The sequence below is a fragment of the Ranitomeya imitator genome, chromosome 3 (genome assembly GCF_032444005.1).
Source record: "Ranitomeya imitator isolate aRanImi1 chromosome 3, aRanImi1.pri, whole genome shotgun sequence".
Taxonomy (NCBI): domain Eukaryota; kingdom Metazoa; phylum Chordata; class Amphibia; order Anura; family Dendrobatidae; genus Ranitomeya; species Ranitomeya imitator.
The window spans coordinates 400,170,668-400,189,988 of NC_091284.1; the positions used below are offsets into that span (position 1 = coordinate 400,170,668).

Sequence of the window (19,321 nt, forward strand, 5' to 3'; positions counted from 1 at the left end):
TACTACGTGGCTGTGTTATATACTGTGTGAGCTGTGCTATATATTACGAAGCTGTGCAATATATTATGTGGCTGGGCAATGTACTACGTGGTTGTTATATACTGCGTGAGCTTTGCTATATACTACGTGAGCTGTGTTATATACTATGTGGCTGTGTTATATACTACGTGGGCTGTGCTATATACTACGTAGCTGTGCAATACACATGGCTGGGCAATATACTACGTGGCTGTGCTATATACTACGTGGGCTGTGCAATATATTACGTGGCTGGGCAATATACTATGTGGCTGTGCTACATACTGCGTGAGCTGTGCTATATACTATGTGAGCTCTGCTATAAACTACGTGAGCTCTGCTATATACTACGTAGCTGTGCAATATATTACGTGGCTGGGCAATATACTACGTGGCTGTGTTATATACTGCGTGAGCTGTGCTTTATACTACGTGAGCTGTGCTATATACTACGTGGCTGTGTTATATACTTAGTGGGCTGTGCAATATACATGGCTGGGCAATATACTACGTGACTGTGCTATATATTACAAGGCTGTGATATATACTACGTGGGCTGTGCTATATACTACGTAGCTGTGCAATATACATGGCTGGGCAATATACTACTTGGCTGTGCTATATGCTACGTGGCTGTGCTATATGCTACGTGGCTGTGTTATATGCTATGTGGACTGTGCTATATGCTGTGGGCTGTTATACACAGCGTGGGCTGTGCTATATACTTCATGGGCTGTTATACACTGCGTGGGCTGTTATATACTACGTGGGCTGTGCTATATACTACATGGGCTGTGTTATACACTGCGTGGGCTGTGCTGTATACTACTTGGGCTGTGTTATATACTGCGTGGACTGTGCTATATACTACGTGGCTGTGCTATATGCTACTTGGCTGTGCTATATGCTATGTGGGCTGTGCTATATGCTATGTGGGCTGTGTTATGTACTATGTGGCCTGTGCTATATACTACGTGGGATGTGCTATATACTGTGTGGACTGTGCTATATACTGCGTGGGCTGTGCTATATACTACGTGGCTGTGCTATATGCTACGTGGCTGTGCTATATGCTATGTGGGCTGTGCTATATGCTACGTGGGCTGCGTTATATGCTACGTTGGCTGTGGTATATGCTACTTCAAAAGGAAAAAAAAAAAATGGAGAGAAACCAGCTCACCTACTAGGCATTTGTTGTGGGGGAAGCCCGGATGCCGTGCAGTCTTCACGTGAAACAATAGAACAAAATAGAAGAGAAAATCCAGCTTCCAAAAATATCCAATTTATTAAAGTTAAAATCCAAGGTCCAAAAACATGGTTCACAGGAGAGGAGATAGCAGCATGCTACGCGTTTCGAACACTAGGTTCTTTTTCAAAGCTGCCTACTATGCACCAGAATGAGGTTTAAATAGCAACTGTGACCAATCACAGTGAATTAATCCACACCTGATACATCAGTAATTATATACAATAAAAAATGAAATGAAAGTGTGGTGGGATTTTACTACATTGGACAATTATGTGCAAAAAGACATGATCCCAAGAGGATTGCGCATTAAAAAAATTCCCACCACCATATATTCACAGCAGTTTGTGGATGAATGGAATATGATCCTAAGTAATTGCTCGACTAAATTAATGCAATTAATTATGAAATATGAGGACATTAAGCTGAAAAACATTCAGTCAGAAATTAATGACATTAAAACTAGTCTTGAAAAGAAAGATATCAATAAATATAATGAGGAATTAAAAAATATTAAAACGTCTCTATTGAAATCAGAGGATTTAATTATGAGCCGCAAGAAAAATAAATTTCAACGTGACTTAAGTGACTATCAAAATAATCAGGTATATGAATGGGGCAGGTGGCAGAAAGCATATAAAAGCCCTCGCCCTATCCTGAAACGTACTAATTCCTCTGATACATCTGAGCGCCGAGTCTCTTTCAGTTCCTCAGACATGGATTCTATGGATAATGGGTCTATTGAAACTGGTGGTGACGCAAACATCAATCAAAGTATGGACAACATCAACACTTACTACCGTAGACCAAGAAGAATTAATTCAAAAAACGCAAGAGGCGCGGGGGCCGTAAACACCGCAGGAAACTTCCGCATGGCTACCCGCAACAGAAAGTAACATCTTTTTCAGGTGATTTTTCTAATATTTTAAATATTTCCAGCTGTGATCTTTCAGTTGAACAATTGCAAGTGTTGTCTTTGGGACTTAAATATGCACCGGATCAACGATTTGATTTATTTCATACATTGATGGACATTAATAGATTTATTCGCAATTTGACAGTTAAAAGACATTTTTTTAAACAGGAATCAACTGTCACTGCGGACACTTCTGTTGTTATAAATGAATTCTGTGATCTCACATTTAATGAACAATGTCTTTTGATGAACTTGAATGAATTGAATGGTTCTAATGTATCTTTGAATCGCGATGTAAATCAAGCTGATCAATTCATAACAAAAAATCCATCATTCTACCCCATTCATTCGAGGGTAGACTGCATGGACAGATTCCAGGCTGTCATGGAACGAGATTTAAGGTCTTTGGATACATATGTCCAGCAAGAAACTCACAAAGGTAATTTAAATTGGAAGCAGCGCAGAGCTCTCCATGAAATTAAAAAAATGGACGAGATCACTATAAAAAAGGCAGACAAAGGTGGCCTAATTGTGGTGATGGACACATTGGTCTACAAAGAACAAATGAATGATCTCCTAAATGACAGCACCACGTATAGAAAATTACTCTCAGATCCTACATCTTCTTACAAAAAGGAATTGTTCAGTTTGATTGATGATGGTGCAGCTCTGGGTGTTCTTACTAGAACACATGCTGAATACCTAAAGGTTGATTGCCCCATTATACCTACAATATATGGCTTACCCAAGGTACATAAAGGTGTTACACCTCCACCAATGCGCCCTATATTATCAGAGATGGGCTCTCTAACAGAACATCTTAGTCAATGGGTAGATTCCCTCTTACAGCCATTGGTTACGAGAGTTCCAGGATTCTTGAGAGATTCGAGAGATGTTTTACATCAGCTCTCTAATATTCTGAAACAGGAGAAAAATATGAGTTCTACTAGGTATATATACAAAATATAACAAAGTTTATTGTAAATATAACAAATAGTTACACAAATTCATATAAAAAAGACATACATAACAACACATGTGCAAAAGATAACACACCAGGGACCACAGGGCCCGCTATTAGCCTAATCAATATATGCCCTGATAGAGTCCGCTCCTAAAGTGCATGTATATGTGCAGAAAGGTAACAAGGCACTGGTAAGTATATCTGCCAGATGATATATCTAACTAGCCCCCCCAGAACAAGAGATACATAATCCCCACACGGGGGTAGTAGTAGTAATAAAGGAGGGCCGGCAGATGCTTACCAATAGCTAGAACAGGCGGGTCCTGGGTAGGGTGTGCACAGAAAGTCCCCCGACGCGCGTTTCGCGTCCCTTCCTAACGCTTTTTCAAGGGAAGTGCTAAGAATGCCAAATAGCAGGACCTTTAAGGGTCAAAGGGTCTGTCACATGGGGAGACCGGGCCAATCGGTGTGGTTCTAAAGCGGCGCATGCGCACCGCACACCGCAGGTCCTGGAAGTCCAGAGGAGCGTCGCGCATTACTGCGCACGCGCGGGGAGTACCAAGAGTCCCCGCGCGTGCGAGCAAGGCAGGAAGACGCGCCGCTGCACCCCAGGTATCCCGGGCCGCGGCGCGCATGCGCACAACCACTGAATCACCAATGTCAGTATAAACCTTCATACATCACAGACACCAGTACAACTATGGACAAATAACAGAAGTTGCGATATGCGGAGCACATGTAAGGATACAGATAAGTATGCATCTGAAGATAACAATCATAAGTTAATGTATGAGTATATAAATATATCACATGGAGATTTTTAGTATATAATCCAAAAGATTCCATCTCCGTCAAGCATCTCGAGAGTCCTCAATCATATACTCCACAATCACAATCTCAATGGCACCACAGGTATGGAAAATCGTCCCAAACTAGACCCAACTCTTGCAGGTCCTACTGAAAAGTAAAGATATAATAATCAGTGACACAAAACATAAAAGTAAAATAAATAAAAACAAAAACATAAAAACACCCAATAGAGATGAACGCAGATAGCAGATATGAATATATGTCAGAATGCAAAGACAAATATGTCAGGGTCCCAAAAAGGGAGAAAAGGACAACGATTCATTAAGACCCCTAGGGGTCAAGGTGTCCAATGTTGTAATCCATTTAGTTTCTACCTGCGCAAGTATCTTCCTATAGTTCCCCCCTCTGATCCCCAAATGAATGACATCAATCCCCCTTACTTTGAAAGAAGATGGGTCACAATTGTGATGTTGTCGAAAATGACGGGGGACAGTTTTGAGGAGAGAAATGTCGAGCGCTGTCTTGGCCGCGCAAATGTCCCGCACATGCTCCCGAACCCTAACTCTGAGCTCCCTAGATGTGAGCCCTATATAAATTTTAGGACACCCACAGGTAGCATAATATATCACCGATTGGCCCGGTCTCCCCATGTGACAGACCCTTTGACCCTTAAAGGTCCTGCTATTTGGCATTCTTAGCACTTCCCTTGAAAAAGCGTTAGGAAGGGACGCGAAACGCGCGTCGGGGGGCTTTCTGTGCACACCCTACCCAGGACCCGCCTGTTCTAGCTATTGGTAAGCATCTGCCGGCCCTCCTTTATTACTACTACTACCCCCGTGTGGGGATTATGTATCTCTTGTTCTGGGGGGGCTAGTTAGATATATCATCTGGCAGATATACTTACCAGTGCCTTGTTACCTTTCTGCACATATACATGCACTTTAGGAGCGGACTCTATCAGGGCATATATTGATTAGGCTAATAGCGGGCCCTGTGGTCCCTGGTGTGTTATCTTTTGCACATGTGTTGTTATGTATGTCTTTTTTATATGAATTTGTGTAACTATTTGTTATATTTACAATAAACTTTGTTATATTTTGTATATATACCTAGTAGAACTCATATTTTTCTCCTGTTTCAGTATGTGATCTTGAGTGGGTATAATCCTTTGGTGTGTTTTTGGGTGATTTTTCACCCTCCCTACTGACGGGGATATGTCAGTGAGGTTTTTGTGGTTAATAATTCTCTCTGTGTTTTTCACAGCCGACCTCCTTGTCCAAATGGACTTTCGTGCCCGCGATCAGACGTGGCGGGCACTGATTAATGATACGGTGCAGGATAACACCGAAGGGTGTTCGACGGGAGCAGATGGGAATGTACAGGATGTAATTAATAAGTTTAAAGATCTATTAAGGAAAAGGACACGTATATGGTGGAACCATGCGTTCCTGGAAAAGTACCTACAAAAGGACCTGATACCTCGGGGTTTACGAGTGCAGGTCTTTCCTTCCTTCCCCATTGATGATGAGGTCTTTAAAAGCAACTGGGAGACCCTCACTAATACATGTTCGAGGGGGTTCCTTGAACTTCTGAGAAATATGAATCAGGACTCCCTGACCTCTCTCGAGAGTGAGATTGAGGAACTACAGGTGGTGCTACGGAGAGATATGACAACTGATGCCCTCAAAAAACTTAATGAGGAAATGGATTCCCTTTGTCAAAAGTGGGCCAATGAAATCCAAACCACCAAAAGTAAGAAATTCCAGCGTGATGTAGAAGATAAAAGATTGTCACGGGTTTATAAATGGCGTAACAGCAATGACCGATCACGGCCTTTATTTAGAAACTCATCATACTCTAGATCACGTTCGACATCTATCAGGTCCAATGTCTCGGGGGAGGATGAAGTGACATTCAAAAACATCAAACAGAATGGGGCCTCGGGTGGCACATCATACTCTAAACGAACAACTAGACAGACTAACAAGTCTAGAAATAATAACACCGGGGCGCTACCTGACCCCCAAGGAGGGCTACAGGTAGTTAATTTATCTTCTCATCAACTTACAGATGTTCAATTAAAATTACTTTCTAAAGGTCTTTCGTTTTCTCCCACTAATGCATTTCATTTATTTACAGCGATAAAGGATCTGCACTTGTTCTCCCGTAAGTTGCTATTAAAGAAACTTCATCATAAAAGGAATTTACTTGAACCCATGAGTGAGACCGAGAGGGAGACTCTCCAGAATCTGGAGGACCTTCTAGATGAACAGGTTGGTCCCAATATTGATAGATTTCCTCCTTCATCCCTACCCAGATCTACGAGGTTCCCCCCCTTGTCTCTGAGCCCAGCGATTGAGGTCTTCACCAAGTGTGTAAGTGAGGACTTCAAGAAACTTTCAACAAGGCGACGCTATGATAATTTGACACACAAGGAGCGTCTGGCACTATCTGAACTACAATCTCTACCTGATGTAATCTTTAAGCCAGCAGACAAGGGGGGGAATATCGTGATCTGGCCCCAGGAGAAGTATGAGCGAGAGGCCCTCAGACAGTTGAGGGACTCTAAGACCTACTCCAGACTGTCATACAACCCTCTGGTTTCTTTCTCTCTCGGTCTCCAGGGTATTCTGGTTCGGGCTTTAGACAATAATATTATTACTAAACAGGTGTTGGACGGTTTAACGGTGAAATATCCGAAAGTTCCAACTTTTTACCTCCTTCCTAAAATCCACAAAGATGCCCTCAATCCCCCAGGGCGTCCTATTGTGTCGGGGATCGGGGGTCTTTGTAACCCCGTATGTCAATTTATTGACTTCTATCTGAAACCCCTTGTAGAATCATTACCGTCCTACGTACGTGACACAACGGACGCCCTGGCGAGGGTCGATGGTATCTTTGTGGATCACGATACCCTGATGGTGACGGCCGACGTGGAGAGCCTCTACACCTGCATTGATCACCAACACGGCATCGACGCGGTCCGCCTCTTCCTGGGAGCCTCCGGCCGTGACGGCCCCCTCTGTGATCTTATCCTCGAGCTGCTGCACTATGTCCTCACCCACAACTTTTTCGTTTACAAAGATCAATTCTATCTACAGAGGCGCGGCACAGCCATGGGCGCGGCCTGTGCGCCCTCGTATGCAAATCTCTTTCTGGGTGCCTGGGAGAGATCCATTTTTTGCGACGAGGGCCCTCGGGCCGCCTCCCATGTGCTGTGCTGGCATAGATACATAGACGACGTCTTCTTTTTGTGGGACGGGACTGTGCAGCAGCTCGGGGATTTTATGGAGACGCTGAATCAGAATTCTTTAAATATTTTTCTTACCTATACCTATGACACCAAAAGAGTTAATTTTCTGGATGTCACTTTTGAGGTGGATAGGGACAGATCCATCCAAACAGATGTATACCGCAAACCTACATCCGTGAATTCTCTGATTCACGCGTCTTCAGCTCACATTGCATCTACAATTAGGTCCGTCCCGGTCGGACAGTTCCTTAGGATGAGGCGGATCTGTTCGTCGGATGCCAAGTTTGAGGCACAGGCCTCCGATCTGAAATCTAGATTTACTGCACGTGGATACTCTAACCGGTGCATTAAATACGGATATTGCAGGGCGAGGGCAACTCCGCGCGGTGATCTCCTCAGAGGTACCCGAGCCCGTACACCTTCTAATAGCGACGGACCTATTCGGTTCATATCGACATTCAATCACGAATGGGAGGACATGCGGCAGATCCTTTCTAAACACTGGTCAATACTGGATACTGAGCCCTCCTTGGGGGTAGCGGTGGGGAAATACCCCCTTATGACCGCACGGAGGTCCAAAAATTTGAAGGACCTCTTAGTTAGTAGTCATTATGTGCCAACCCCGAGTCATCCGTTTGGGTCTAAAGGTCCAACTCCAGGATTTATACCTTGCGGGCGCTGTCTTGCCTGCGTAAATGTCCTGCGCAGCTCCACCTTCTGTAGCTCCGATGGGACAAAAACCTTTCAAATCAGACACAGGATTTCTTGTAATAGTACAAACGTGATATATTATGCTACCTGTGGGTGTCCTAAAATTTATATAGGGCTCACATCTAGGGAGCTCAGAGTTAGGGTTCGGGAGCATGTGCGGGACATTTGCGCGGCCAAGACCGCGCTCGACATTTCTCTCCTCAAAACTGTCCCCCGTCATTTTCGACAACATCACAATTGTGACCCATCTTCTTTCAAAGTAAGGGGGATTGATGTCATTCATTTGGGGATCAGAGGGGGGAACTATAGGAAGATACTTGCGCAGGTAGAAACTAAATGGATTACAACATTGGACACCTTGACCCCTAGGGGTCTTAATGAATCGTTGTCCTTTTCTCCCTTTTTGGGACCCTGACATATTTGTCTTTGCATTCTGACATATATTCATATCTGCTATCTGCGTTCATCTCTATTGGGTGTTTTTATGTTTTTGTTTTTATTTATTTTACTTTTATGTTTTGTGTCACTGATTATTATATCTTTACTTTTCAGTAGGACCTGCAAGAGTTGGGTCTAGTTTGGGACGATTTTCCATACCTGTGGTGCCATTGAGATTGTGATTGTGGAGTATATGATTGAGGACTCTCGAGATGCTTGACGGAGATGGAATCTTTTGGATTATATACTAAAAATCTCCATGTGATATATTTATATACTCATACATTAACTTATGATTGTTATCTTCAGATGCATACTTATCTGTATCCTTACATGTGCTCCGCATATCGCAACTTCTGTTATTTGTCCATAGTTGTACTGGTGTCTGTGATGTATGAAGGTTTATACTGACATTGGTGATTCAGTGGTTGTGCGCATGCGCGCCGCGGCCCGGGATACCTGGGGTGCAGCGGCGCGTCTTCCTGCCTTGCTCGCACGCGCGGGGACTCTTGGTACTCCCCGCGCGTGCGCAGTAATGCGCGACGCTCCTCTGGACTTCCAGGACCTGCGGTGTGCGGTGCGCATGCGCCGCTTTAGAACCACACCGATTGGCCCGGTCTCCCCATGTGACAGACCCTTTGACCCTTAAAGGTCCTGCTATTTGGCATTCTTAGCACTTCCCTTGAAAAAGCGTTAGGAAGGGACGCGAAACGCGCGTCGGGGGGCTTTCTGTGCACACCCTACCCAGGACCCGCCTGTTCTAGCTATTGGTAAGCATCTGCCGGCCCTCCTTTATTACTACTACTACCCCCGTGTGGGGATTATGTATCTCTTGTTCTGGGGGGGCTAGTTAGATATATCATCTGGCAGATATACTTACCAGTGCCTTGTTACCTTTCTGCACATATACATGCACTTTAGGAGCGGACTCTATCAGGGCATATATTGATTAGGCTAATAGCGGGCCCTGTGGTCCCTGGTGTGTTATCTTTTGCACATGTGTTGTTATGTATGTCTTTTTTATATGAATTTGTGTAACTATTTGTTATATTTACAATAAACTTTGTTATATTTTGTATATATACCTAGTAGAACTCATATTTTTCTCCTGTTTCAGTATGTGATCTTGAGTGGGTATAATCCTTTGGTGTGTTTTTGGGTGATTTTTCACCCTCCCTACTGACGGGGATATGTCAGTGAGGTTTTTGTGGTTAATAATTCTCTCTGTGTTTTTCACAGCCGACCTCCTTGTCCAAATGGACTTTCGTGCCCGCGATCAGACGTGGCGGGCACTGATTAATGATACGGTGCAGGATAACACCGAAGGGTGTTCGACGGGAGCAGATGGGAATGTACAGGATGTAATTAATAAGTTTAAAGATCTATTAAGGAAAAGGACACGTATATGGTGGAACCATGCGTTCCTGGAAAAGTACCTACAAAAGGACCTGATACCTCGGGGTTTACGAGTGCAGGTCTTTCCTTCCTTCCCCATTGATGATGAGGTCTTTAAAAGCAACTGGGAGACCCTCACTAATACATGTTCGAGGGGGTTCCTTGAACTTCTGAGAAATATGAATCAGGACTCCCTGACCTCTCTCAAGAGTGAGATTGAGGAACTACAGGTGGTGCTACGGAGAGATATGACAACTGATGCCCTCAAAAAACTTAATGAGGAAATGGATTCCCTTTGTCAAAAGTGGGCCAATGAAATCCAAACCACCAAAAGTAAGAAATTCCAGCGTGATGTAGAAGATAAAAGATTGTCACGGGTTTATAAATGGCGTAACAGCAATGACCGATCACGGCCTTTATTTAGAAACTCATCATACTCTAGATCACGTTCGACATCTATCAGGTCCAATGTCTCGGGGGAGGATGAAGTGACATTCAAAAACATCAAACAGAATGGGGCCTCGGGTGGCACATCATACTCTAAACGAACAACTAGACAGACTAACAAGTCTAGAAATAATAACACCGGGGCGCTACCTGACCCCCAAGGAGGGCTACAGGTAGTTAATTTATCTTCTCATCAACTTACAGATGTTCAATTAAAATTACTTTCTAAAGGTCTTTCGTTTTCTCCCACTAATGCATTTCATTTATTTACAGCGATAAAGGATCTGCACTTGTTCTCCCGTAAGTTGCTATTAAAGAAACTTCATCATAAAAGGAATTTACTTGAACCCATGAGTGAGACCGAGAGGGAGACTCTCCAGAATCTGGAGGACCTTCTAGATGAACAGGTTGGTCCCAATATTGATAGATTTCCTCCTTCATCCCTACCCAGATCTACGAGGTTCCCCCCCTTGTCTCTGAGCCCAGCGATTGAGGTCTTCACCAAGTGTGTAAGTGAGGACTTCAAGAAACTTTCAACAAGGCGACGCTATGATAATTTGACACACAAGGAGCGTCTGGCACTATCTGAACTACAATCTCTACCTGATGTAATCTTTAAGCCAGCAGACAAGGGGGGGAATATCGTGATCTGGCCCCAGGAGAAGTATGAGCGAGAGGCCCTCAGACAGTTGAGGGACTCTAAGACCTACTCCAGACTGTCATACAACCCTCTGGTTTCTTTCTCTCTCGGTCTCCAGGGTATTCTGGTTCGGGCTTTAGACAATAATATTATTACTAAACAGGTGTTGGACGGTTTAACGGTGAAATATCCGAAAGTTCCAACTTTTTACCTCCTTCCTAAAATCCACAAAGATGCCCTCAATCCCCCAGGGCGTCCTATTGTGTCGGGGATCGGGGGTCTTTGTAACCCCGTATGTCAATTTATTGACTTCTATCTGAAACCCCTTGTAGAATCATTACCGTCCTACGTACGTGACACAACGGACGCCCTGGCGAGGGTCGATGGTATCTTTGTGGATCACGATACCCTGATGGTGACGGCCGACGTGGAGAGCCTCTACACCTGCATTGATCACCAACACGGCATCGACGCGGTCCGCCTCTTCCTGGGAGCCTCCGGCCGTGACGGCCCCCTCTGTGATCTTATCCTCGAGCTGCTGCACTATGTCCTCACCCACAACTTTTTCGTTTACAAAGATCAATTCTATCTACAGAGGCGCGGCACAGCCATGGGCGCGGCCTGTGCGCCCTCGTATGCAAATCTCTTTCTGGGTGCCTGGGAGAGATCCATTTTTTGCGACGAGGGCCCTCGGGCCGCCTACCATGTGCTGTGCTGGCATAGATACATAGACGACGTCTTCTTTTTGTGGGACGGGACTGTGCAGCAGCTCGGGGATTTTATGGAGACGCTGAATCAGAATTCTTTAAATATTTTTCTTACCTATACCTATGACACCAAAAGAGTTAATTTTCTGGATGTCACTTTTGAGGTGGATAGGGACAGATCGATCCAAACAGATGTATACCGCAAACCTACATCCGTGAATTCTCTGATTCACGCGTCTTCAGCTCACATTGCATCTACAATTAGGTCCGTCCCGGTCGGACAGTTCCTTAGGATGAGGCGGATCTGTTCGTCGGATGCCAAGTTTGAGGCACAGGCCTCCGATCTGAAATCTAGATTTACTGCACGTGGATACTCTAACCGGTGCATTAAATACGGATATTGCAGGGCGAGGGCAACTCCGCGCGGTGATCTCCTCAGAGGTACCCGAGCCCGTACACCTTCTAATAGCGACGGACCTATTCGGTTCATATCGACATTCAATCACGAATGGGAGGACATGTGGCAGATCCTTTCTAAACACTGGTCAATACTGGATACTGAGCCCTCCTTGGGGGTAGCGGTGGGGAAATACCCCCTTATGACCGCACGGAGGTCCAAAAATTTGAAGGACCTCTTAGTTAGTAGTCATTATGTGCCAACCCCGAGTCATCCGTTTGGGTCTAAAGGTCCAACTCCAGGATTTATACCTTGCGGGCGCTGTCTTGCCTGCGTAAATGTCCTGCGCAGCTCCACCTTCTGTAGCTCCGATGGGACAAAAACCTTTCAAATCAGACACAGGATTTCTTGTAATAGTACAAACGTGATATATTATGCTACCTGTGGGTGTCCTAAAATTTATATAGGGCTCACATCTAGGGAGCTCAGAGTTAGGGTTCGGGAGCATGTGCGGGACATTTGCGCGGCCAAGACAGCGCTCGACATTTCTCTCCTCAAAACTGTCCCCCGTCATTTTCGACAACATCACAATTGTGACCCATCTTCTTTCAAAGTAAGGGGGATTGATGTCATTCATTTGGGGATCAGAGGGGGGAACTATAGGAAGATACTTGCGCAGGTAGAAACTAAATGGATTACAACATTGGACACCTTGACCCCTAGGGGTCTTAATGAATCGTTGTCCTTTTCTCCCTTTTTGGGACCCTGACATATTTGTCTTTGCATTCTGACATATATTCATATCTGCTATCTGCGTTCATCTCTATTGGGTGTTTTTATGTTTTTGTTTTTATTTATTTTACTTTTATGTTTTGTGTCACTGATTATTATATCTTTACTTTTCAGTAGGACCTGCAAGAGTTGGGTCTAGTTTGGGACGATTTTCCATACCTGTGGTGCCATTGAGATTGTGATTGTGGAGTATATGATTGAGGACTCTCGAGATGCTTGACGGAGATGGAATCTTTTGGATTATATACTAAAAATCTCCATGTGATATATTTATATACTCATACATTAACTTATGATTGTTATCTTCAGATGCATACTTATCTGTATCCTTACATGTGCTCCGCATATCGCAACTTCTGTTATTTGTCCATAGTTGTACTGGTGTCTGTGATGTATGAAGGTTTATACTGACATTGGTGATTCAGTGGTTGTGCGCATGCGCGCCGCGGCCCGGGATACCTGGGGTGCAGCGGCGCATCTTCCTGCCTTGCTCGCACGCGCGGGGACTCTTGGTACTCCCCGCGCGTGCGCAGTAATGCGCGACGCTCCTCTGGACTTCCAGGACCTGCGGTGTGCGGTGCGCATGCGCCGCTTTAGAACCACACCGATTGGCCCGGTCTCCCCATGTGACAGACCCTTTGACCCTTAAAGGTCCTGCTATTTGGCATTCTTAGCACTTCCCTTGAAAAAGCGTTAGGAAGGGACGCGAAACGCGCGTCGGGGGGCTTTCTGTGCACACCCTACCCAGGACCCGCCTGTTCTAGCTATTGGTAAGCATCTGCCGGCCCTCCTTTATTACTACTACTACCCCCGTGTGGGGATTATGTATCTCTTGTTCTGGGGGGGCTAGTTAGATATATCATCTGGCAGATATACTTACCAGTGCCTTGTTACCTTTCTGCACATATACATGCACTTTAGGAGCGGACTCTATCAGGGCATATATTGATTAGGCTAATAGCGGGCCCTGTGGTCCCTGGTGTGTTATCTTTTGCACATGTGTTGTTATGTATGTCTTTTTTATATGAATTTGTGTAACTATTTGTTATATTTACAATAAACTTTGTTATATTTTGTATATATACCTAGTAGAACTCATATTTTTCTCCTGTTTCAGTATGTGATCTTGAGTGGGTATAATCCTTTGGTGTGTTTTTGGGTGATTTTTCACCCTCCCTACTGACGGGGATATGTCAGTGAGGTTTTTGTGGTTAATAAGCTCTCTAATATTGTATGGTGTGATGGATTTCAATGGATAAGTTGTGATGTCATCTCTCTGTACACCTGCATTCCACAAAATATTGTTATTCAAGCACTTGAATTTCATTTGCATAAGTACAGTATTTACACCATTGATTTGTGCAATTATATCTTGCAGGTTATTGTTTTTTTAATGACTCACAATTATTTTTTCTTTGATCAGCAGTTTTTTCTCCAATGTAAAGGAGCTTCTATGGGAGGCAAACATTCACCATCCGTTGCTAATTTGGTAATGTCATATTGGGAGGAATTATTTCTTTATTCGGATCGTAATCCATTTTTGATGGACATATTCTGGTATGGTAGATATATCGATGATTTGCTCCTCATATGGAGTGGCGATGAATCTACCATACCGGAGTTCCTCAGTTATCTCAATTCTAATGAATTTAATCTTTGTTTTACATGCAGCCATAATTCACACATGATTTCCTTTTTGGACTTGATGCTGCATAGTACTGTTGGCTCTGGTATTGCCACTTCCACATTTCATAAACCTTTATCTGGTAATAGTATTTTACATGCGTCCAGCAGTCATCCTGGACATACAATAAAGTCTATACCAGTGGGTGAGCTGACTAGAATAACCAGAAATTGTAGTGATGCTAGCATTTTAAAGCAAGAGACTGATTTGTGTTGTAAAAAATTAGAAAAAAGAGGCTACTCTAATTGGTCTCTGGATAGAGCCAAAAATATAGTACAACATAAAAAACGCAGTGACATGCTGTTATCTAAAAATAAGAGTAAATTGCATCAAAACCAAAAAAATTTCTGCTCCATTAAATACAGTCCTCAATACAATAACATCAAATCTCTTATTTTGAAAAACATTCCTATTCTTTATGAGGATGAGATTCTCTCCAAAATTCTGTCTTCAGGCTGTCAGGTGATTGCAAAAAAGGCTACCACTTTGTCTGATATTCTTTCACCCAGCCTATTTAAATCTAGTAAGGTCTCCCACACATGGTTACATCATAAAGGCTTTTATCATTGTGGTGCTTCTAAATGTCGCACATGTGCGCATTCCATTGTTATGCATTCCTTTACTGATAGTAGTAACAGACAAGAACACAAAATTCAGCAATTTATTAACTGCAATAGTAAGAATGTAGTTTATATGATAACATGCATTAAATGTAATTTAAGTTATATAGGTTGCACTACTCGCATGTTAAAGACGCGTATTTCTGAACATATCACTGACATTGTTGTTTCTACTAATAATAATCGCTCTATGTCTCACGCCTCTAAGCATTTTATTATCAGTCATCAAAGAGATACTGCATTCCTTCGGGTTGTCGGCATTGAAAAGCTTCTGATAACAGCCAGAGGAGGAGATCTGAAAAGACGCTTAATGACGCGTGAAGCCTACTGGATGTTTTGCCTTAACACTTGCTATCCCATGGGTTTAAATGCTCGCAAGGAAATCATGTTTCATTACTGAGAGATCAATGCTGTTTAGTTATATTATATGTTTTTTATATGTCTGTATTATATATTTTCTTTGTTTTTCTCTTTTGCAATATTATTGCGTTTTTATTGTATATAATTACTGATGTATCAGGTGTGGATTAATTCACTGTGATTGGTCACAGTTGCTATTTAAACCTCATTCTGGTGCATAGTAGGCAGCTTTGAAAAAGAACCTAGTGTTCGAAACGCGTAGCATGCTGCTATCTCCTCTCCTGTGAACCATGTTTTTGGACCTTGGATTTTAACTTTAATAAATTGGATATTTTTGGAAGCTGGATTTTCTCTTCTATTTTGTTGTATATGCTACTTGGCTGTGGTATATTTCTCTGCTGTATCTGTGCATCATGAATCGTGGTATGTGTTAAAGAGGGGGGCCCACTGAGACTGTATCGCCCGGGGCCCTCAAAAACCTGGAGTCGGCCCTGGCTACACTGATTGTTTGCGGCTGGCCGGGCGAGACCAATCAGCAACATGCGCAGTCCGGCTGCGAATTGGCGCGGAATTTGAACCACGATTTGCTAATTGGTCGCGCCTGGACGGCGGAATCCTGTGTATAAAGTGCATTATTCTGAAAACTTCATAAATAAACTATATACATATTCTAGAATACCTGATGCGTTAGAATCGGGCCACCATCTAGTAAACAATATTTTAGCAAAATGAATTTGTTTTGCATCATAATATTCTGAGTGCTGTAATTTTTTTATTTTTTGTTGAATGAGCCATATGAGGGCATGTTTTTTGTGGGAAGATTTGGCATTTTCATTATACCATTCTTTTTTTACATATGACTTTTTGATCACTTTTTATTCACTTTTTTTGTGAGTCCCAATGACGAAAAAGCAACATTTTTATTTTTTTTATGCTGCTTGCCATACTGAATAAATAATGTGCCAGTTTTATAGAGCGGGTATTCCAGATGCGGTGATACTAATTATGCATACATTTTTTTTTATTTTAGTTTTATCACAAACATTGCGTTTTGAGTGGCAAAACAGATTTTCGTGATTTGTGTTCACTTTTGTGTTTTTATTTTACTTTTTTTACGTATTTTATTTGACTTTTTTTTTTTCACTTTTTAACACTTTTTGACTCTTGGATATGTATATTTTTTATTTAATTGCTGGTCTCATACACTGCTGTAGCCATGATGAACCCTGAAATATTTTGGCAATGTCTTTAGTGTTGATAGCCTTGCGTACATTGGGTATTTTTTTAAATCATCCATTACTAACTTGGTGAAAATTTCCACCTGTAGATGGAAAAATAAAAGGGGTAATGTCTTGGACCTAGATGTTATCTTTGTGGGGAACATAACTGAGGCTTCCTGACACTGTTCACGTAACCGCTCTTCAGGAGTGGCCAATGCCTCTTGCTCTGCCAAAGTAGTCAAAACAGTGTCATTAGCCGATCTAGCATGAAGTTTTTTTTATAATCAGCTTGCGTGACTATAATTGAAGGTCCTTCATGGCTGTGAAGAAATTAAAAAGATTATTAGGTTCTTAGACTGAAATCAGGAAGCACACCTGAGTATTTGCTGAGGGTAATTAATGGCAAAATGAAGAGAAAGGTAAAGTGCATAAACATAATTCCCAAAGGACAGCCCCGGACGCACGTTTCACATTGCATGTTACCATGGGTAAGTGTTATCTCATTTGATGTTAATGCACGTGCACTTTACCTTTCTCTTCATTTTGCCATTATGGAATATTTAATTGCCCTCAGTAAATACTCAGGTGTGCTTCCTGATTTGAGTCTAAGCACCTTATCATCTCCTTCCATTTGGTAGGATTTCTATGTGTGAGGAATTTAATCTATTAAATTCTATAGCATGAAATCCCAAATTAATAGACTCATGCACTATGATTGATAACTCGTCCTACCCATTTTCCTTTTCCCAAGGTGATCATTTGAATTCTCTTTTGTTTACCTCTTGTGTTATTTATTGTTATATGTATTGAAGCTTTCAGAAAAAAAAACCCAATAAATTTATACTATATTGTTACTGATGAATTCAGCACTCCTATCTTTTTGTTCAACTATTTGGAGTTTCTTCCTTAAAAAACGTTTCTGATGATAATTTATCCTTATAGAAAATTTTGCTATTGGCACAGCTATTTATTTATTTATTTTAGCTAAAGGATCCTAAAAAATCGGAGCATGCTCAGCTTAAAAAAACGGAATCCATCGCCAGATTCCGTCATTTTGACGGATCCAGCTCCCATAGGCTTCCATTCTAACACACGACGGACGGCGACAGATCCGTCACTGTCCGTTTTTTTCGACGGAGACAAAAAATATTACTTTGTCCGTTGTCTCCGGCCGCCGGACAGACAATTTTCAATGGATCCGGCGAACGACGGATGAAACGTGAGGCCATCTGTCACAATCCGTCGCTAATACAAGTCTATGAGAAAAACAGATCTGGTAGCATCAGACGCTGGATCTGTTTTTTTCAAAATACGACGGATTGCGACTGATGGCAAAAACTGATGTGTGAAAGCAGCCTTAAGCGGCCCCGATCAGTCGCAAGACCACTCGGGGCCGATACCGCAGGGTGTCAGCTGTAATATACAGTGAACACCAGAGGGAATCGCTGCCGCTTAGCGGTGCTATACTCTTATTCCTCAGCGTCGTTAAAAAGGGGTGCTGAGGAATAAGGCCATTTAACCACTGACTTTAAAAGGCGTATAAGCAAGAGGCACCACTAACCAAACAACACAATGAAGAGCATGGAGATCTCCAGCCAAGTCAGGGACAAAGTTGTTGAGAAGTACAAGTCAGGGTTCGGCTATAAAAAAATATTCCAATCTCTGATGATCCCCTGGACCATCATCAAATCCATTATCATCAAATGGAAAGAAGATGGTACCACAACAAACCTGCCAAGAGAGGGCCACCCACCAGAACTCTTAGCCTGGGCAAAGAGGGGCATTAATCAGAGAGGCAACACTGAGACCAAAAGGTTACTCTGAAGAAGCTGCAGAGTTCCCAAGCAGAGACTGGAGTATCTGTTCATACAATGTACACTCTATAGAGGTGGCCTTTATAGAAGATTGGGTAGAAAAAAAAGCCTTTATTTACACAGTTGACATTGCCAAAGGACAGAGACTCCCCAAATGTATGGAGGAAGTTTCTGCTGTCAGAAGAGACCAAGATTGAACTTTCTAGCCACCAAGGTAAATGCTATGTCTGGTGCCAAAGTAGCTCAGCTCATAATCCCAAGAACACTATCGCCAAAGTGAAACATAGTGGTGGCAGCATCATGCTGTGGTGATGTCTTGCAGCAGCAGGGTCAGGGAAAATGGTCAGAGTAAAGGGGAAGATGGATGGTGTAAAATACACGTATATTTTTGAGCAAAACCTGATTGTCTGTTCGTGATTTGAGACAACTCTGCAGGGACCTGTACCACCCACAGTCAAAAGTGGATAAAAATACTTTAACCCTAGAATGCGTAACCCGGGCCCTTTAGCCTTACTTTTTTCCTATTTTCTGCAAAATTACTTTAGTGCATTTTTCATATCTTACTTTACAATTTTGAAAGAAACTTGTTATCCAAAAAGTATTGTTTCTCCTTGCAGAGATCGACATGCTAAGCGTGCCTAGATAAGGAGACTTAAAGCTGCAATGCTCCTCTGGGTAATATGCTAATTATGCAAATTGTCTCTTCAGAGAGGAAGAGCGCTAGAACTCTAGTGCCACCTATTGGAAGGTAGCAATCCTACAAGTCAATGTTGACCCTTTAACGAGCCTTGACACATAAATTAGGATAATAGCCAAACCAGTGTTAGGAGTCGAGTTCCCGCCGCAGTACAGGGGGAGTCTCGAACCACGTCCTCCGCGGTCTCCCATT

The 19,321-nt window shown here is 42.8% G+C and overlaps 1 long non-coding RNA gene across 1 annotated transcript; it reads left to right on the forward strand.

Annotated features, from left to right (window-relative positions):
* The first annotated feature begins 1,504 nt into the window (after window positions 1-1,504).
* LOC138670070 (uncharacterized) lies at window positions 1,505-15,738 on the forward strand. The gene is made up of 2 exons (XR_011319291.1): window positions 1,505-2,172; window positions 15,261-15,738. It is a non-coding gene; the product is annotated as an uncharacterized lncRNA (long non-coding RNA).
* The last annotated feature ends 3,583 nt before the right edge of the window (window positions 15,739-19,321 follow it).